Source organism: Haematobia irritans, chromosome 2 (assembly GCF_050003625.1).
Source record: "Haematobia irritans isolate KBUSLIRL chromosome 2, ASM5000362v1, whole genome shotgun sequence".
Lineage (NCBI taxonomy): Eukaryota > Metazoa > Arthropoda > Insecta > Diptera > Muscidae > Haematobia > Haematobia irritans.
The window spans coordinates 47,100,147-47,122,654 of NC_134398.1; the positions used below are offsets into that span (position 1 = coordinate 47,100,147).

The 22,508-nt window shown below is 28.0% G+C and overlaps 1 protein-coding gene across 1 annotated transcript in view; it reads left to right on the plus strand.

Annotated features, from left to right (window-relative positions):
* The window catches only part of LOC142224204 (neuronal acetylcholine receptor subunit alpha-7-like), a 1,091,332-nt gene that overhangs the window by 24,320 nt on the left and 1,044,504 nt on the right, over positions 1-22,508 (plus strand). The window contains exon 2 of the mRNA XM_075293985.1: positions 8,883-8,922. The gene's annotated coding sequence lies outside the window, so the exon portion shown is untranslated. The remainder of the gene's footprint in view (positions 1-8,882; positions 8,923-22,508) is intronic.

Genomic DNA, 22,508 nt, shown 5'->3' on the forward strand with positions numbered 1-22,508 from the left:
GCCAACGAAAAATTTTTATTGATATAACGAAAAATGTTCATTTATATAATGAAAATATTCGTTAGTAGTACGAAACGTTATGTTGATTATCAGGAAATTCGTTATAATAATGAAAAATTTCCTTATATTAACGATTTTTTTCATTGGCTGACTTTTAACGACGCATTTCGTTAATATAATGAAACTTTTTCTGTTAGTGTAGTTTTATAGAATTTTTTTTCAAAATTTTATTTTTATAGAAAATTTTTGTCAAAATTTTATTTCTATAGAAAATTTTTTCAAAATTTTATTTCTATAGAAAATTTTGTCAAAATTTTATTTCTATAGAAAATGTTGTCAACATTTTATTTCTATAGAAATTTTTGTCAAATTTTTATTCCTATATATTGTCAATATTTTATTTCTACAGAAAATGTTTAAAGTACCTATTAGATGGAGGGGAATATTGTGCAAAATCTACGAAAATATCAAAAATTCTTCCAATCTACCGTGAGGTGTAAGGTTGGCTCTAAAAAACAAATACCAAAGTGTCGATCATCTTAAGGCAGCACTTCACCGGGAATGGGCCAAACTAGCGAATGGCCACACTCAAAAAAAGTTTACTTGGATCCAAAGATTTTGACCTTCTGTTAATGATTTTGGACATTTTTTACAGACATTTTTTGCGACTTATCTGGCCTTAAATCTAGGATCAATAAAAATAAAATTAGGATTCAAATCTCATTTAACGAATTTTCATTTTCATTAAATTAAAATGAATTTAAAGAAACTTGCCTGTAAAACCTTCTGCTAGATTAATTTAAAGGCTTGCTGTTTTTTGAACATATCGGAGTATTTGTATTTTTGATGAGAGACAAATTCTCACCAAAAATCAAAAAAAAAAAAAAATCATTTCAATGTTTTTATTTAGCAATGACGCTTTATGACATACATTTAGTAACCTTTCCGAAGCTGATAATTGCAAGAGATTGTAAACATAAACACACACTCACTCTTTCTCTCTCCCTTCTCACTCTTCTTCAACTTTTATATGCTACACAGCTCTCTTAAATGTTGATATTTTTGAATGCTTGTGCATAATCTAAGGGAAACTTCATTAAATCACAAAATAAATTTATTCGCACAACGAAGAAATGTAAAAATCAATTTTATTTCTCTCGTTTTCATTTTATATAGCAAATAACACTTTATTAATTTATACTAAAGAGACATAGACATTGTGAAAGGTTGATAACAGCGTTGCCAGAATTGTTTCATCAAAAACCGCTAGATTTGTCCAAAAAACTAGCCAAAAAAAGCTAAAAAATGTTAAAAAATAGCTAGAAAAAAAAGCTAAATTTTTTTGTATCAAAAGTCATATTTTTGATTAAAATTTAACAAACTTAAAGGCTTTATTTCACTTAAAATGCATATTATTTTAACTGTATTCATTTTATTTCCATTTCTGTGAGACTGTAAGAAAATCTAAGTCATATTAACTCTGTTTGCATACTCGATACATTTTGATTACTATCACAAATTTTTACTGGAAGTCTTTCATTTATACTTCCTAGTAAAAACTTTTTTCCCGGTAAACTTGCAATTATTCTGGTTAATCATCAGCAAGTCCAATGTCACATAGAACTGCATTGGAAAATATCAATATATTTCGTTTTAACTGAATTAATGATAAATTCGTTATACGAAAATTTCCCATACAAATCTATTGTTGTCCAATTTTCGTAAATGTAAATCCATTCCATGAATAAATAGCAGATTTGTTTTTTATTGCATTTTTTTTTTTTTTTTGATGTTAAAAAATAATACCACATTCAAAACTTTATTTCCTTAATTATTTCTATGTTCGGTTCCAAAGATTTTGTACACTAATGATTTTGGTATTGATTCCGAGACAAATTTGAATTTATTCATTTTTTCAGCTTTTTCTTCATGAGCTATCACAGTGCTTTAAAAACGTGCTAACGACAACTTAAATTTCCAAATTCAGACTCGACTTTAAGTAGAAATTATTATGTGTATACGTTTTTAAAATAAAATGTTGAAAAACCTATTCTATTTTTGAACGATATTTTGGTTTGTGGTCAAGATACAAAAACTCCACAAATTTAAAGACTATTTAATTAATTTTAGGAATTTTTTAGAATTGACCCTAGCCTTTTTCATGAAAAGATACCAATTTTTAAGTTGAATCACTTAACTATAAGGACAAAACGATTTTATCGGCTTTTGGACAAGGAAAACAGTTTATATAAGAGAAATTCACAAATGCTATTATAACCAAAATTCGCGTTCGTATTTTAAAGACATGAAATCTTTGGCCTCACGACTATACTTTTTCAGTGTACAAAGCAATTCACATCTACTATTTTAATTTGGTAATATCATAATAACTTTAGAATACGTATTATAATAACATAAAAAGGATAAACGAGTCAAATGCTAGTATTCCTAATAATTTACTGACAGTTTATAAAGGGTGATTCTTTTGAGGTTAGGATTTTCATGCATTAGTATTTGACAGATCACGTGGGATTTCAGACATGGTGTCAAAGAGAAAGATGCTCAGTATGCTTTGACATTTCATCATGAATAGACTTACTAACGAGCCACAACGTCGAATTTTCAGTGAATGGGCCCTAGAAAAGTTGGCAGAAAATCCGCTTTTTTATCGACAAATTTTGTTCAGCGATGAGGCTCATTTCTGGTTGAATGGCTACGTAAATAAGCAAAATTGCCGCATTTGGAGTGAAGAGCAACCAGAAGCCGTTCAAGAACTGCCCATGCATCCCGAAAAATGCACTGTTTGGTGTGGTTTGTACGCTGGTGGAATCATTGGACCGTATTTTTTCAAAGATGCTGTTGGACGCAACGTTACGGTGAATGGCGATCGCTATCGTTCGATGCTAACAAACTTTTTGTTGCCAAAAATGGAAGAACTGAACTTGGTTGACATGTGGTTTCAACAAGATGGCGCTACATGCCACACAGCTCGCGATTCTATGGCCATTTTGAGGGAAAACTTCGGAGAACAATTCATCTCAAGAAATGGACCGGTAAGTTGGCCACCAAGATCATGCGATTTGACGCCTTTAGACTATTTTTTGTGGGGCTACGTCAAGTCTAAAGTCTACAGAAATAAGCCAGCAACTATTCCAGCTTTGGAAGACAACATTTCCGAAGAAATTCGGGCTATTCCGGCCGAAATGCTCGAAAAAGTTGCCCAAAATTGGACTTTCCGAATGGACCACCTAAGACGCAGCCGCGGTCAACATTTAAATGAAATTATCTTCAAAAAGTAAATGTCATGGACCAATCTAACGTTTCAAATAAAGAACCGATGAGATTTTGCAAATTTTATGCGTTTTTTTTTAAAAAAAAAGTTATCAAGCTCTTAACAAATCACCCTTTATAAGGAATTTGTATGGTAATAGTAGATTTAAAGTTTACGATAACTTGTATGAATACGAGGAAAAAACTTTACAACAAGGTGTATTTGCTGCAAAAATGCCCGCATAATGGCTGGAATAATTATTAAGGCTTCAATTGAGCTTTGAAATATGTGGAAACCTTTATTCTGGCAGCAAGGCTTAGATAAAAACGAAGTTTTATCCATACTTCAATAGGAACATGTCGAAAATAAAAAAAAGCCAAAAATAGCTAAAACGGTCATGAAAAAAAGCCAGAAAAAAAGCTAAAAGCTAAATGCACTTTTTCCCCGCTAAACGTCTTCAAAAAAAGCCAAATCTAGCGGGAAAAAAGCTAAATTGGCAACGCTGGTTGATAAGGAGTACAAGGGTATTGCGATGGTGGAGGGTTGTGTTGAAGACATTGAGGCATAACACATATACCATCATACATTTAGATTATTTGAGAAAAAGATGTACGCTCACTCTCATGCTATAAAGGGAAGGGGGTGTTTGATTTTCACAATATTTTTTATGAGTAAAATTTTTATGTGAGCGTCTTTTGGTTCGGGGTTTTTTTTATAGCAAATACATAAAAATATCTTTGCACACGGTTGACTTCGATTTGAAGGAAAAAAATGAAGAATGGCTGTGTTGGCAGTCAAAGTACACTCATGATCATTTGACCAAGAACAGTTAATCTTTTCGGGGGTATAGAAGTCATAAGTTTGTGACAGTTTATATGAAAGAAATAATCTCTTCGATGGTGTTTTCAGAATACAAAAGAAAAGTTGTGTGTTTTTTTGGTTCAAAGTTGTATGTCTGGTAATCACATTATAAGTTGATTAAATGAAAAAAAAAATACAAAACTAAAAATTAATAAAAATCAATAAATTTGACTCGATTTGAATACCCATATAGTGTACTCTCGTGGAAGTGGAATAAGAGGTTTATTCCATTACTCTTTATCGAGTGCTACTGGTTAAGGAGGATTATATATCATACACTACTCTCAGAATTTTACACTCATACTGCATCTATTTGTTTAGTTGGAGATTATAATGATAATCATAAAATCGTATTTTCGTTTCGATAATTTCAAATACAATTCTCTTTTACATTTGAGTTTTGCGTACTTGATTCTAGGAAACAAATTTAAATTTACTAGTTTTTTTTTCAGCTTATTTCTTCGTTAGGTATCCAATTCCATTAAAAATGTGTTCACAACATCTTAGCTTTGCAGCCAAGATGCCAATAGTCAACCAACTTAAAGACGATTAATTAATTTTGAAGAATTTTTCAGAAGTATTAAAGCCATGTTGGTTTTAGTAAAACGCAATTTTCTTTCATGTGAAGATACTCATTTTTAAGTCGATTCGCTTACCTATAAGGAAGTTTTGTCCTTCATTGAAAAGTTTATCGCATTTTGGACAAGGGAAAAAACTTTATATATCAGAGAAATGCGTCTTTAATGCTAAGAAAAATTTGCATTCATATTTTAAAAATTTTATTTTGAAGTTTTTAATCACATCCTTGTGGTTAGTATGAAAAAAATGTTTTTTTCTTCGAACGAATGAGTGATCCCTCCTATTTTTTTATGTATAAATACCCTTGAATTTTAAATATGTCGAATTTTATATGTTTTAACGATATTAGCTTGTACCAACCAGTGGAGAACTTACTTACAATGGGCTTTGATAGTATGAAATTCAAATTTTTAAAGATATAAAATTATAAAAAATTTTCTCAAAATTTTATTCCTATAGAAAATTTTCTCAAAATTTTATTTTATAGCAAATTTTCTGAACATTTGATTTCAATAGAAAATTTTCTCAACATTTAATTTTTATAGCATTTTTTTTTAAATTTTATTCGTGTAGAATATTTTTTTTTTAAATTTTATTTTAGAAAAGTTTGTCTAAATTTTATTCTTAAAGTAAATTTTGTCCACATCTTATTTCTATAGAAAATTTTGTCAAGAATCTTATTTCCATAGTAAATTTTGTGAAAAATTTTATTTTTATAGAAAAATTTGTCAAAATTTTATTTCTACAGAAAATTGTGTCAAAATTTTATTTTTAAAGCAAATTTTCTCAAAATTGTATTTCTACAGAAAAATGTGTCAACATTTTATTTCTACAGAAAATTTTGTCAAAATTTTATTATTATTAAAGAACAAAACCAACAAAAACAAAACGAATGAAAACTTTATTTCTATAGAAATAAAGAATTTGGTACACATCTTATTTCTATAGAAAATTTTGTCAAAAAATTTTATTCCTATAGAAAAATTTGTCAAAATTGTATTTCTACGGAAAATTGTGTCAAAATTTTATTTATAAAGAAAATTTTCTCAAAATTTTATTTCTATAGAAAATTTTTTCAAGCTTTTATTTCTACAACAAATTTTGTCAAAATTTTATTTCTATATAAGATGTTTGTACGAATTTATTTCGGCATAAGCCGGCTATCATGTAAAACCTTTTTTCGGAAGGTTCAAGTGTGGTTCATTGTTGGGTTTAATGAACTGCCTGAACTTATTCTGATAATTGGTTGATAGTTTTGCTGCAAGTAGTGGATGCTGATGAGGAATGTGGTAATTCCGAAGCGTGCGTCCATCCAACCATCTTTCAGTCTATAGGGCTTTGCCCAAATATATTTGACAGATATTATTTTCCTCTGTTGGTTAAGTTACACTTGTAGTTTAGTCAATGCATGGTTTTAAGCTGAAATAAAAAAACAACAACAAATCTTTATTTCTAAAGAAAATTTTTTCAAAACTTTAATTCTATAGAAAATTTTGTTAAAATATTATTTCTATAGAAAATTTTTTTCAAAATATTATTTCTGTAGAAAATTTTGTCAAAATTTTATTTCTATAGAAAATTTTGTCAAAATTTTATTTCTATAGAAAATTTTGTCAAAATTTTATTTCTATAGAAAATTTTGTCAAAATTTTATTTCTATAGAAAATTTTGTAAAAATTTTATTTCTATAGAAAAATTTGTCACAAATTGTATTTCTACAGAAAATTGTGTCAAAATTTTATTTTTAAAGAAAATTTTCTCAAAATTGTATTTCTACAGAAAATTGTGTCAACATTTTATTCCTATAGAAAATTTTCTCAAAATTTTTTTTCTATAGAATATTTTGTCAAAATTTTTTTTTTATAGAAAAGTTTGTCTAAATTTTGTTCCTAAGGTAAATTTTGTCAACATTTTATTTCTATAGAAAATTTTGTCAAAAATTTTATTTCTATAAAAAAATTTGTCAAAATTGTGTTTCTACAGAAAATTGTGTCAAAATTTTATTTCTATAGAAAATTTTGTCAAAATATTATTTCTATAGAAAATTTTGTCAAAATATTATTTCTATGGAAAATTTTCTCAAAATTTTGTTTCTACAAAAAATTTTCTCAAAATTTTATTTCTATAGAAAAATTTGCCAAAATTTTATTTCTAAAGTAAATTTTGTCCACATCTTATTTCTATAGAAAATTTTATCAAAATTTTTATTTCTATAGAAAAATTTGTCAAAATTGTATTTCTACAGATTGTGTCATAGAAAATTTTCTCAAAACTTTATTTCTATAGAACATTTTTTCAAAACTTTATTTCTATAGAAAATTTTCTCAACATTTTATCCTTATAGAAAATTCTCTTAAAATTTTATTTGTATAGAACTTTTTGTCAAAATTTTATTTCTATAGAAAATTTTGTTAAAATTTTATTTCTATAGACAATTTTGTCAAAATTTTATGTCTATAGAAAATTTTCTCAAAATTTTATTTCTATAGTAAATTTTATCAAAATTTTATTTCTATAAACAATTTTGTCAAAATTTTATTTCTATGGAAAATTTTGTCAAAATTTTATTTCTATAGAAAATTTTGCCATAAGTTTATTTCTATAGAAATGTTGTCAAAATTTTATTTCTCTTGAAATTTTTCTCAAAAATTTATTTTTATTGAAAATTTTATCAAAATTTTATTTTTATTGAAAAATTTATCAAAGTTTTATTTCTACAGAAAATTTGTTCAAAATTTAATTTCTAAAGAAAATTTTGTAAAAATTTTATTTCTATAGAAAATTTTCTCAAACTTTTATTTCTATAGAAAATTTTGTCAAAATTTTATTTCTATAGAAAATTGTCTCAAAAATTTATTTCTATAGAAAATTTGTCAAAATTTTATTTATATAAAAATTTTGCAAAAATTTTATTTATATAAAAATTTTGTAAAAATTTTATTTATATAAAAATTTTGTAAAAATTTTATTTATATAAAAATTTTATTTATATAAAAATTTTGTCAAAATTTTATTTTTTTTTAGAAATTTTTCTCAAAATTTTATCCCTATAGAAAATTTTCTCAAAATTTTATTTGTATAGAACTTTTTGTCAAAATTTTATTTCTATAGAAAATTTTGTCAAAATATTATTTCTATAGAAAATTTTGCTATAAGTTTATTTCTAAAGAAAATGTTTTATTTTAATTAATATTTTATTTCTCTAGAATTTTTTTCTCAAGATTTTATTTTTATTGAAAATTGTATCAAAATTTTATTTCAATAGAAAATTTTGTCAAAATTTAATTTCTATAGAAAACTTTGTCAAAATTTTATTTTTATAGAAAATTTTGTCAATTTTTTTCTAAAGGAAATTTTCGCAAAATTTTGTTTTTTTAGGAAATTTCCTCAAAATTCTATTTCTAAAGGAAATTTTCTCAAAATTTTGTTCTTATAGAAAATTTTCTGAAAATTTTATTCGTATAAAACATTTTTTCAAAATTATATTTCTTTAGAAATTTTTTCAAAATGTTATTTCTATTGAAAATTTTTTCAAAATGTAATTTTTATATTTAAGTTTTTTATTTAATTTTTTTTCTGGTCAAAATTCCATTTATATAAAAAGTTTAAGTACCTCATAGTTGGAGAGAAATGTTTTTCAAAATCTACCAAAACATCAAGAATTCTACCCTGCATCGAGAAATGATGGCAACCTGGAGTTCATATCAACCACCCTGTATTATATTGATATTCAATCCTCTAATCTGTGTTACAACATTTTTAATATGTGCACGGAAAAAAATATTTACGTGATATTAAAGATTACGCAACTTAAATGTGAGGATGCACAATTTACAAAATATTAAGGATAAATTTATTTATGAAATAAAATTTTAATTAAAATAAAGTTTATTATCATTGCTTCGCAATTTTTGTTTATTTAATTTGGAAACAATTTTTGGAAATTTGCGTCCCTCCGTTAAAGTCGTATGTCTTTGACCTAAGGTAAATTTTTCATAAAGTAAAGAAACACATTTTTGAATTAAAAAATCGTCCTTAAATTAACTGAAGTATTAGATTTTTAGATTTAAGATAAAAACGCTTCAAATATAGGCCAAAGCTTATTTTGAGGATTTATCATATTTCGTTTAAAGTTTTTATTTGGAATTAAGAAAACATTTTTTACTTTCAGGTATCCGTTATAATTTGGATTTCTAAACTGGCATTTGTTTGTACGTGAGTAGCTTCATTAATATAACGCGAAAAGATAATGAAAATTTGATAAATGAGATATGTATTCTAATTATACCCTCCATCATAGGATGGGGGTATATTAACTTTGTCATTCCGTTTGTAACACATCGAAATATTGCTCTAAGACCCCATAAAGTATATATATTCTGGGTCGTGGTGAAATTCTGAGTCGATCTAAGCATGTCCGTCCGTCCGTCCGTCCGTCTGTTGAAATCACGCTAACTTCCGAACGAAACAAGCTATCGACTTGAAACTTGGCACAAGTAGTTGTTATCGATGTAGGTCGGATGGTATTGAAAATGGGCCATATCGGTCCACTTTTACGTATAGCCCCCATATAAAGGGACCCTCAGATTTGGCTTGTGGAGCCTCTAAAAGAAGCATATTTCATCCGATCCGGCTGAAATTTGGTACATGGTGTTGGTATATGGTCTCTAACAACCATGCAAAAATTGGTCCACATCGGTCCATAATTATATATAGCCCCCTTATAAACCGATCCCCAGATTTGGCTTGCGGAGCCTAAAAGAGAAGAAAATTTCATCCGATCCGGCTGAAATTTGGTACATGGTGTTGGTATATGGTCTCTAACAACCATGCAAAAATTGGTCCACATCGGTCCATAATTATATATAGCCCCCTTATAAACCGATCCCCAGATTTGGCTTGCGGAGCCTCAAAGAGAAGAAAATTTCATCCGATCCGGCTGAAATTTGGTACATGATATTGGTATATGGTCTCTAACAACCATGCAAAAATTGGTCCATATCGGTCCTTAATTATATATAGCCCCCATATAAACCGATCCCCAGATTTGGCTTGTGGAGCCTCTAAGAGAAGCATATTTCATCCGATCCGGCTGAAATTTGGTACATGGTGTTGGTATATGGTCTCTAACAATCATGCAAGAATTGGTCCACATCGGTCCATAATTATATATAACCCCCATATAAACCGACCCCAGATTTGGCTTGCGGAGCCTCAAAGAGAAGCAAATTTCATCCGAACCGGCTGAAATTTGGTACATGATGTTGGTATATGGTCTCTAACAACCACGCAAAAATTGGTCCACATCGCTTCATAATTATATATAGCCCCCATATAAACCGATCCCCAGATTTGGCTTGCGAAGTCTCCAAGAGAAGCAAATTTCATCCAAGCCGGTTGTAATTTGGAACATGGTGTTAGTATATGATCTTTAACAACCGTGCTAGAATTGGTCCATATCGGTCCATAATTATATATAGCCCCCATATAAAACGTTCTCCAGATTTGACCTCCGGAGCCTCTTGGAGGAGCAAAATTCATCCGATCCGGTTCAAATTAGGAACGTGGTGTTAGTATATGGTCGCTAACAACCATACCAAAATTGGTCCAATCACACAAAAATTGGTCCATATCGGTTCATAATCATGGTTGCCACTAGAGCCAAAAATAATCTACCAAAATTTTATTTCTATAGAAAATTTTGTCAAAATGTTATTTCTATAGAAAATTTTGTCAAAATTTTATTTCTAGAGAAAATTTTGTTAAAATTTTATTCGATTCATAATAAAAATTTCATCATTTTCAAAATTTTATTTCTATAGAAAATTTTTTCAAAATTTTAATTCTATAGAAAATTTTGTTCAAATTTTATTCGGTTCATAATCATGATTGCCAGTCGAGCCACAAATAATCTACCAAGATTTTATTTCTATAGAAAATTTTGTCAAAAGTTTATTTCTATAGAAAATTTTGTTAAAATGTTATTTCTGTAGAAATTTTCTTTCTATAGAATATTTTGTCAAAATTTTTATTTCTATAGAAAATTTTGTGAAAATTTTATTTCTATAGAAAATTTTGTTAAAATTTTATTTCTGTAGAGAATTTTGTCAAAATTTTATGTCTACTTTGTCAAACTGAATTATATACGTATTGGATCGATCTTTTTTGATTTAATATATACCACGTATGGACTTACATACAATTTAGAAGATGGTATTAGGAGGTTTTAAGATACCTTGCCATCGGCAAGCGTTACCGCAACTTAAGTAATTCGATTGTGGATGGCAGTGTTTAGAAGAAGTTTCTACGCAATCCATGATGGAGGGTACATAAGCTTCGGCCTGGCCGAACTTACGGCCGTATATACTTGTTTTAATTTTATAGAGCCTAGATTTAAAGTCAGATAAGTCGCTTAAAACTGTCTTGATTTTAAAGAAGCCGCATCTTTGGCTTGGAGTCAATACCAAAATCCTTAAGGGAAGGTCAAAATCTTTGCATACTTTTAAATCAATATAAATAAATTTTCTTCTACATTTCAATTTTTTTCTTCAATTATGATCTTTTAGAATATTTTCTAAAATACATCCCCAACTTTAATACAGAAAAACGATGAAATCTTTAACACATATTTGCTTGAAAAATCTTCGAGCTCACTGTATTGTACATATATATGTGTGTGGTTGTGTGTGTGTGTATGCCAGATAGGTGGTTAAACAGAGGTCTGGCACAACAAAATTTTTCTTTCTAATAAAAAATAACAAAAACTTACCGGTTGAGACCTGTAAATGATGACGATGATGATGGTGGTGGCGCTTTCCTTTATCTATGGCGTACACACGCAAACACATACACACCCTCAAGTTTAACCAAGCCACTTCAAATGAAACAGCAGCCGCCAAAAAATGCTACTGGTCGACTTTATTTTTCACCGTCTGCATATTTCTATAGAGTAATTTCCAAATACATATGTATGTGAGTGTGCGTGTGTATGTTTGGGCAAAACATTTGCCATTGAGTGTAGCTTAAGGTTTTTGGCTAAAGTACACACCAACAGAGAACGATTGCATGGAAAACCCAAACAATTCTCTTTTCCATGTAAAAATGTTCAAATATTCAAATGTTTTTCTTTAGCTGACTATGTAGGAAAGTCTGGAGGATATATGTATGTTAGTGTGCGAAATATGTGTATGTATTTGGTTTGGACGGTGCTTCTCACTATGTCAGCAGTATAACAAAAAGGATACAATAAAAACCATAAACCTCATTATTTGAAGCAACAGAGCCCATCGTATAAATTCAAATATCAATACTCTCTCTCTCTCTCTATTTCGCTCTCCCTCTCTCATAAATACTCAACAACAATAAGAAGAAATCTATTTTCCTATGCTCACAGATTTCTAAATGGGAAAATTTCAAAAATGTAAATATTTGTCCATGGTTTGTATGTATTCATGGATATGCGATTTGTTTTTCTTTTATATGACATGGGAAATTGAATAAATCAAATTTTTAATAGAGAAGATATGTGAATGAATTCATTAGAATTGCTCAAATTGAAAGCTTAGCCCATATGGTAAATATAAAAATATCATAGCACATTTCATTTAAAGTAAAGATGTTTTTACTCTTTCTGGTTAGAGTTTAAACTGTCTGGCATATGCCATATTGAAGACAATTATGAGAAAACTGTAGCATACTTTTAGGATATTTATTTGTACATACAAAAAGCACTAAAAAAAACTGGAATTTAGTGGGAGATACTTAATGGGTAGCATTATACACAACGGTTATTTAGCCTTTGCAGATACCCACTCCTATTTATAGTCCTTACTTGTGTTCCTACAATCATCACATTACAGTTTTCAGTCAACCCATATAAAATTCGACGAAAGTAACTTTTGTTTTTGGGTCAATGTCAGTTGCTATTGAAATTGGTAACCTTTGTATTTGAGTTGAGCTGAACTTCATTACACATATATGCAACTAAAGTTGTCTTTTGTGATTCCAAATCCATATACTATATGTTTTTGTTCTTCTTATTTCGCCATTTTTGAATTATCTACCAAAGAAAGATGAAGTTTAGTAACTTTGTACGGAAATATTTGTCTGAGATCTCAGACATACACAAAATTTCTGGACACCAATTGATATAAGGGAGAAAAGTCTATAAAAACAAAATTTTGATAAAAATTTCTATAGAAACAAAGTTTTGACAAAATCTTCAATAGAAATAAAATTTTGACAAAATTTTCTATAGAAAAAAAGTTTTGACAAAATTGTCTATTGACATAAAATTTTGACAAAATTTTCCATAAAATAAACTTTTGAGAAAATTATCTATAAAAACAAAATTTTGACAAAATTTTCTATAGAAATAAACTTTTGAGAAAATTTTCTATAAAAACAAAATTTTGAAAAAAAATTCTATAGAACAAAGTTTTGACAAAATCTTCAATAGAAATAAAATTTTGACAAAATTTTCTATAGAAATAAAATTTTAACAAAATTTTTTTATAGAAATAAAATAAGATTTTGGCAAAATTTTTTGTAGAAATAAAATTTTGAGAACATTTTTTATAGAAATACAATCTTCACAAAATTTTGTCTAGAAATAAAATTGTGACAAAATCTTCTATAGAAATAAAATTTTGACAAATTTTTGTATAGAAGTACAATTTTGAAAAAATTTTCTATAGAAATAAAATTTTGAAAAAAATTTCTATGGGCAACAAATTTTGACAAAATTTTCTATAGAAATAAAATTTTGACAAAATAAAATGTTGACAAATTTTTCTATAGAAGTACAATTTTGACAAAATTTTCTATAGAAATAAAATTTTGACAAAATCTTCCATAGAAATAAAATTTTAACAAAATTGTATAGAGAAATAAAATTTTGACAAAATTATTTATAGAAATTAAAATTTGACAAAATTTTCTATAGAAATAAAATTTTGAAAAAATTTTCTATGGACAACAAATTTTGACAAAATTTTCTATAGAAATAAAATTTTGACAAAATAAAATGTTGATAAATTTTTCTATAGAAGTACAATTTTGACAAAATTTTCTATAGAAATAAAATTTTGAAAAAATTTTCTATGGACAACAAATTTTGACAAAATTTTCTATAGAAATAAAATTTTGGTAAATTTTTCTAAAGAAGTACAATTTTGACAAAATTTTCTATAGAAATAACATTTTGACAAAATCTTCCATAGAAATAAAATTTTGATAAAATTGTATATAGAAAAAAAATTTGACAAAATTATCTATAGAAATTAAATTTTGACAAAATTTTCTATGGAAATAAAATGTTGAAAAAATTTGCTATGGACAAAAAATTTTGACAAAATTTTCTAGAGAAATAAAATTTTGACAAAATCTTCCAAAGAAATAAAACTTTGACAAAATTGTCTATAGAAATAAAATTTTGACAAAATTATCTATAGAAATTAAATTTTGACAAATTTCATATAGAAATAAGATTTTGACAAAATTATTTATAAAAATAAGATTTTGAGAAAATTTTCTATAGAAATAAAACTTCATATAAAAATAAGATTTTGACAAAATTTTCTATAGAAATAAAATTTTGAGAAAATTTTTTATAGAAATACAATTTCCACAAAATTTTGTATAGAAATAAAATTGTGACAAAATCTTCTATAGAAATAAAATGTTGACACATTTTTCTATAGAAGTACAATTTTGACAAAATTTTCTATAGAAATTATATTTTGAAAAAATGTTCTATGGACAACAAATTTTCACAAAATTTTCTATAGAAATAAAATTTTGACAAAATAACATTTTGACAAATTTTTCTATAGAAGTACATTTTTGACAAAATCTATATATATAAAATTCAATCTATGTTTGTTTATTTGTTTGTTTGTTTGTTTGTATGTACCGAGTTGGCTCCGAAACGGCTGAACCGATTTACTTGAAACTTTCAGAGATCGTAGGGGGCGTTCATGTGGTGAAAATAGGGTACCTCATTTTTTGACACCTGGTCGCGGAGGGGGACTTCCCCTTTGTCGGACTTTTTGAAAATTGGACCAAAGTTGACCGATTTGGTTGAAATTTTCGTTGAAGATTGGGGTTGGCATCTAGACAAAGATCCGCTACTTTTTATTCCGATATTTGGTGGCGGTGGGGCCTCTCCTTTGTTCGACTTTTTTTAAAGTACAGTGAAAAAACTAAAATTCTCTAAATTATCTGAGATTTACAGAGAACATGTGGTGAGGTTATGGAATTAATATGGGGTACCCGATGATTTCATATGTGGATTGGGAGGGGGACCTCCCCCTTGCCCTACTTTTTGAAACTTGGAATAAAATTATGCGATTTGCTTGAAATTTTCATTGAATGTTGGGGTGGGCATGTAGACAAAAATCCGCTACATTATTTTTCGATATTTGGTCGGGGAGGGGGACCACCCCTTTGCCCAAAAAATTTTTTTTTTTTAAATTTCAAACAAAACTAAACTCCGCCGACAGAAATTGTACAGAAAAAATGGGTTACGAAATTTATATCAGGTTCCTGATTTTTTAATAAAAATAAAAGGACATAGGGAGACATCCGCTTCTCTTAAGTACATACAGAGAAACAATTAAACTTTACCGAGTTACTTGAAATTTACAGAGGACTGGGGAGAGATCGTAACCTCCGTCAACCGTAATAGTTGATACCTGATTTTGTGATATTTGGACGGAAGAGAGGCCGCCCCTTTAGGCTTATAATTTGCTTGACATTTTCTGGGACGTTTACAAAAGATACACTAAATCACTTTTAGATATTTGGTCCTCCTCTAAAACTACAAAAAAAATTTAAGTTTTCTTGAAATTTACAAAGGCAGTGGGGGAAGGTTATGAACGAAGAGGCAACCTTCCTTGCCCCACACTTGAAGGAAAGTTTCAAGAATTTTCAGGGAAGGTTAGGGGTGTCGATATTGTATCGGGGAAAGTGACGTCCCTTTAAAACAATAGAGCAAAATTTAAACATCTCCGATCTACTTGAAATTTACAGGGACGTGGCAGGAGGTGATAAAATTTATACATAATTTTTAAATTACTATATGATTTTTCGATATCTGGTTGGGGAAGGGGAAAATTGAAATAAACTTTATCGATTTACTTCGATAGAATTTATAGGGACCATTGGGTAGTTGCGAAATTAATATAGGGTACGTGATAGTCCGATATCAGGTCGGAGTGGAGCGAAGGTGGGGAGAGGGTTCCCTTTTGTCCGTTTTTTTCTTAAGTTGAAAGTAGAGGGTTGTCCGTAAATGGGAACTCGGTACATAATTTTATGATTTTTGTACAGGCTTCTGCCAGACTTCTTTTTAGTAAAGAACTTAAATTTACATGAAATTGGCAGCCAACGTAGAGGGTGCATCATTTTCCAACATTTTAGCAAATGTTAATGTGGTAAAATTTTTTACTACTTTTGCTTTTCCCGATTTATTGGATGGGAAACAGTAATTCTTTGTATGTTATTATAATATAGTGCTTAATTTTCAGATATGTTGAGGAGAAGGATACCTTTCCTTGACAAACCCCACTTAAAATTCACAAGAAATATAGAAGATTGTCCAACTACTTGAATACAGGAAATTATTAAAAAAATTTGGAGGAAAGGGTACACCCTCTCCCGCCGTATTTGTACCTATAAACGAAAAATCAAGTTGTCGGATTTGTACTAAGTTAATGCAAAATGTTCCTCCAAATACGCTTCGGAAGGCGCAGCGAAGCGGGCCGGGTTAAGCTAGTTGTCTATAGAAATAAAATTTTGAAAGAATTTTCTATGGACAACAAATTTTGACAAAATTATATTATATAAAAATAAAATTTTGAGAAAATTTTCTATAGAAATGAAATTTTGAGAAAATTTTCTATAGAATTAAAATTTTGACAAAATTTTCTATAGAAATAAAATTGTGAGAAAATTTCCTATAGAAATTAAATTTTAATTAAATAAAATTTTAATTAATTTAAATAAAATTTTCTATAGAATTAAAATTTTGACAAAATTTCCTATAGAAATAAAATTTTAACAAAATTTTCTATAGGAATTAAATTTTGACAAATGTCATATAGAGATAATATTTTGATAAAATTTTGCTATAAATATAAAATTTTGAGAAAATTTTCTTTAGGAATAAAATTTTGAGAACATTTTCTATAGAAATAAAATTTTGATAATGTTTTCCATAGAAAAAAATTAAGAAAAATTTCAAATAGAAATGAAATTTGGAAAAAAATCCATAGAAATAAAATTGTGACAAAATTTTCTATAGAAATAAGATTTTGACAAAATAAAATTTTTCTACAGAAATAAAATTTGAGAAAATTCTTCAAAATTTTGACAAAATGTTCTATAGAAATAAAATTTTGACAAAATTTTCTATGGGCAACAAATTTTGACAAAATTTTCTATAAAAATAAAATTTAGACAAAATTTTCTATAGAAATAAAATTTTAACAAAATCTTCTATAGAAGTAAAATTTGACAAAAATTTTTATTGAAATAAAATTTTGATAAAATTTTCTATAGCAATAAAATTTTGAGAAAATTTTCTATAGAGATAAGATTTTGACAAAATAAAATATTGTGAAAATTGTCTATAGAAATAAAATTTTGACAAAATTTTCTTTCAAAATCAATTGGGTTCTATTCTAACCAAAAAATAAAGAAAACTGTATCAGACAATTAATTGAATCAATTAATTTCGTGAACAAAAATTATTTACAGATGGGTTTCAACTTTAGCATAACTTAAAATTTATAAATTTGCATTATTTCGTAAATCAATATTGCTTTAAGGTTAGACTGTATCTCTCTTGTTTATCCACAAAGATGTATGATGTAGATTGATGTTGAAATTGGAATAAACAAAAAAAAAAAAATATGTATGAAATCCAATCTCTAGAAAATCCATCCCATACTCAATTAAAATCTTCCCCTTCTTAGGGAGTGTGTGTGTGTGTGTGTTTTTTTTGGTATTTCTTCATCCTGTAGCCAGTTAGCATATTGGCAATTAAGCTTATCTTTGTAAAACTAAATTCTTAACCATTGATTGAGTTATGCTATCTGAAAGTAAACTCCGGATTTTAATATTGGAAGCATAAATATCGTATGCATATATGAATTGTGGGAATGTACTTAAAACCTTTCAAAGTCGATGTCGAAAATTGTAACACCAGGAGTCTTATTCGCAAAAGTGGAAATCCTTGCACCACCATAATAGTGCGCACACACATACAACATAGAGAAGGGAAAAATGGACTATACATCCACTCAAACACCAGTAAATACTTCAAAGGAGGGTTAGTGTGAAGTGTAAGGATACGTTTGGGGGATGTGGGTGTGTAATTTCCAATCCCATGGGTGTATGTATGTCAAGCAATTCAAGTGAAAACTCTTGCTTCCTCACACTTCAACGAAAGCTCTATACAAACACACAAAGGCACACATATACACACACACATACCCAAAGAATGACATTCACTTGAATGGACCCCATTAAGATTCTTGTTTATTTCCCATACTCTTTCTTATTCTCCTTGGCCATGGTACCTGGTCATCTACATGTCCTGGCATTCCTAGATACATAATCCAACATTATAACAATGAAATTCGTTACTTGGAAATGGTTTGTTCGTTTCATGTGTTGTGTTCAGTTCAGTTCGGCTCTGTTCTGTTCTGTTGTGTTGTCTCCTGTCCGTTCTCATTTATACAATTTTCTGCGACACTCTTCACTGAACACACTCGCCATGATTAAAACAATATCCAGTATTATAATTAAATTAATGGTAAATATTTAATATTTTAATGGTTTGCGAAATCGAACAATTTTCTCCAACTATCCTATGTAGGGGAATTTTAATGGATTTATATTGGACAATGGACAATGGTGTGAGAGTTAAAAAATGAAATATGCGTAAAGCCCCTTGAAGTAGGCAATAATAAAGTCAATTAATTTAAAGCGAAAATAATTTATTTTCCATTTAAATTTATTCACAACTGGCGAAAAATGTATTTTGACAGAACTTTTAAATAAAATTATATATTCGTCAAATTTGCAATATGGATTTTTATAAAACATGGAAACGAAAACATGAGGGAAAAATTAGCAAATGAATATAGCTAGGGCCGAGTCGATTATACACTAAACCAAACCATACCTATTGTTCTTGGAGATTTCAAGTAAATTAAGGAGAGTCCTTGTGTATTAGAGAAAAGTTGACCACTGTGGTATCACAATGGACTGAATAGTCCTCCACAACTGAGAGGTACTTCACAAATTTTCTCTAGAAACAAAATTTTGACAAAATTTTCTACAGAAATAAAATTTTGACATAATTTTCTTCCGAAATAACATTTTGACAAAATTTTCTATAGAAATGAAATGTTGACAAAATTTTCTATAAAAATAAAATTTTGACAAAATTTTCTACAAAAATAAAATTTTGACAAAATTTTCTATAAAAATAAAATTTTGACAAAATTTTCTATAGAAATAAAATTTTGACAAAATTTTCTGTAGAAATAAAATTTTTAAAAAATTTTCTATAGTAATAAAATGTTGACAAAATATTCTACAGAAATAAAATTTTGACAAAATTTTCTATAGTAATAAAATTTTTTCAAAATCTTCTTTAGAACTAAAACTGTGACAAAATTTTCTACAGAAATAAAATTTTGACAAAATTTTCTATAGAAATAATATTTTGACAAAATTTTCTATAGAAATAAAATTTTGACAAAATTTTCTATAGAAATAAAATTTTGACAAAATTTTCTATAGAAATAAAATTTTGACAAAATTTTCTATAGAAATAAAATTGTGATAAAATTTTCAATAGAAATAAAATTGTGATAAAACTTTCTATAGAAATAAAATTTTGACACATTTTTCTATAGAAATAACAATTTGACAAAATTTTCCATAGAAACAAAATTTTGACAATATTTTTTATAGAAATAAAATCTTGACAAAATTTTCTAAGAAATAAAATTTTAACAAAATTTTCTATAGCAATAAAATTTTGACACAATTTTCTATAGAAATAAAATTTTGACAACATTTTCTATAGAAATAAAATTTTGACACAATTTTCTATGAAATAAAATCTTCCATAGAAATAAAATCTTGACAAAATCTTCTTTAGAACTAAAACTGTGACAAAATTTTCTATAGAAATAAAATTTTGACAAAATTTACAATAAAATAAAATTTTGACAAAATTTTCTATAGAAATAAAATTTGTACAAAAATTTCTATAGGAACAAAATTTTGAAAAACATTTCTATAGAAATAAAATTTTGACAAAAATCGCTATAGAACTAAAATTTTGACAACATTTTCTTGAGAAATAAAATTTTGACAATTTTTTTTTCTAAAATATAGCAATAAAATTTTGACACAAATTTCTATAGAAATAAAATTTTGACAAAAATGGATATTTTGAGTCATTTTGAGAAAATCGACACTTTGGTATTTTTCAGTTCCAACTTTATTTCCTAAATTGCCCCAAGTCCAACGGATTGAGATTCAGAGATTGTGGTGGCCATTGTGATGTAGAAATGTTGCATACTTTGAGGAGTCATCAAAAAATTAAGAATTACAATGTCAATGTTTTTACCTATCAATAATTTTTAATGTTATTTGAACAAAAAGTATGTTGCCTACTTTGCGGAGCTATGAGTATGATATATATATTTGTAAGAAACTATTTTTTCGTAGATTCTCACAAACCTAGGGCCATAGAAAACCAAGAAGGAATACTTAGATAACATAGATCCGGGTTTTTCATGCATAATTTAGTGGTATGCGTGAGGATTTTCTCTCTTGTGCCTTTGTATTTAATTCACAAAAGACTTAGCATATATTAAGGGGCTGGTATAAGACCATTCCATTGAATTATACTGTAGATATTGTGGAAATTTATGATTGTTGCCAGGGATGGCGGGGCGAGGTAGTGAATGGTTTTTCTATGCTATCTATTCGCTCAAGGGTTTCCGTTCGACTGCGTCCGTACTTCCGTCCTCTAGACCTTTATCTTTTTGGACTACTAACGTAAAGGCCACTGTTTGTTTTTTTTTTTCTTAAAGAAACAAACGATGAATAACATTATTTCCATTCAATACAAAGCTTTTGTTTAGAGTTTCCCCCCAAAAAATTTACTTTTATGCGTTGCTTTGATAGGCTTACATATAGATAAAGGAGTAGTGAATGAGAGTGTGAATGGATATTTCATTTCAATACATTCACCCCCCACTTTGTTTTTTGTTTGCCAAAACCCTTTAATGATGGACATTTAAGCTTATTTTCGAAACATTAATTTTATTTCTCACAAGGCTTTTAGGGGCAAACAGTGGCATAGAATATCGCTCTGTAACTGATGAATAAGTATTTTCATAACATTTTGGCTAAGTCTTAGATTTAATGATCAGGGGAGTGAGTGGGTCAGGGAGCTGGATAGCGTTAATCTTGCCAAGGCAAACGGGTTTCAATTTAGCAACTGCAATCATTTTGACCCTTCGACCCAAGAATAACATATAAAGGGTAATTTGTTCAAATCTTTCTTGGTCCTTGGTACTAAGCCAACAGTAAAGGAAATTAATAAATGTGAGTAATTTGAAAAGAAGAAAAATATACAAACTGCTTAGCCTTAACCCACCACTTTGGCAAGTTTTGAGTTTATTGAAATTTTGAAAATATTATTTGTGTAACATTTTTCCCCCAGTATTTTTCCATTTCTTAGAAGATATTCTAAGAAAAATATTTGTGCTTTTACTTTCTCTCCACTTTAGATCTCATATGTATTGAGATTGAGATATTGGAGCTTCGTTTGTGTTTTTTCTGTAAGTGTGGGGGGGGGGGGAGGGGCAACTGAACTTGCTATACATTTCCATTGAACTCTTTTCCTTGAAAATAAAATAACTGCTATGGGGTTTTCATAGTGGAAAAACAAAAAAAAAAAAAAACACTTAAACTCCATGCAGCTAGTTTTCATCTTCAACTACAAACTACACTGTTAGAAAAATATGTTTTTCATATGTTCCGATATAAACAAAATGTGTTTCGGGCACGATTTTAAACCACAATATATTTAAGTGCGAACATGTAATTTTCCTAAACTAACACTAAATGTTTGGGACATCTATGTTAATATGTTAGAATATATTATGTTTGGGGCATGAATGTTTCATAAAAATCATATGTGTGAATACAAACATATATAAATTTACAAATTTCAACTAAACATACATATGTTGTGATATTTTATTCAAAGCGACAGAGAGAGTATAGAGAGAAATAGAGATGGAAACCGGGAGAGTTGACGAAAGATATCAATATAACACAGCAAAAGAGTCAAAAGAGAACAATTTCTGTGAAACCGCTTGTATGTTGTTTCGGAAAACTGTTTTATGATAAGGCCAAAAATTTGATATGTTTAAGTCTAAATATTATTTAATTTGAATAAAGAGAATATACATTCTGAACCAAGAGAATAGACATTTGAAAAACAAACAGCTTATGTTTTCGCCTTGAGAGCAACATTTTATGTATGTGTGGACATGTGTTTTGTTTATCATTTTGGCATTATTTTTTTCTTGGTTCGTTAAAAGAAATCAGGGGTCTTCATAAAAATAACGAAAGGGCACTATACTCTTTTTAGAGTTGGGACGGTAAAATGAAATAAGGAGGAAATAGTGAAAAATTACACAGTAAAATGTAAAATAAAAGTTTAGTTTCTCTTTATTAAAAAGTAGTCCACGAGGAGTTG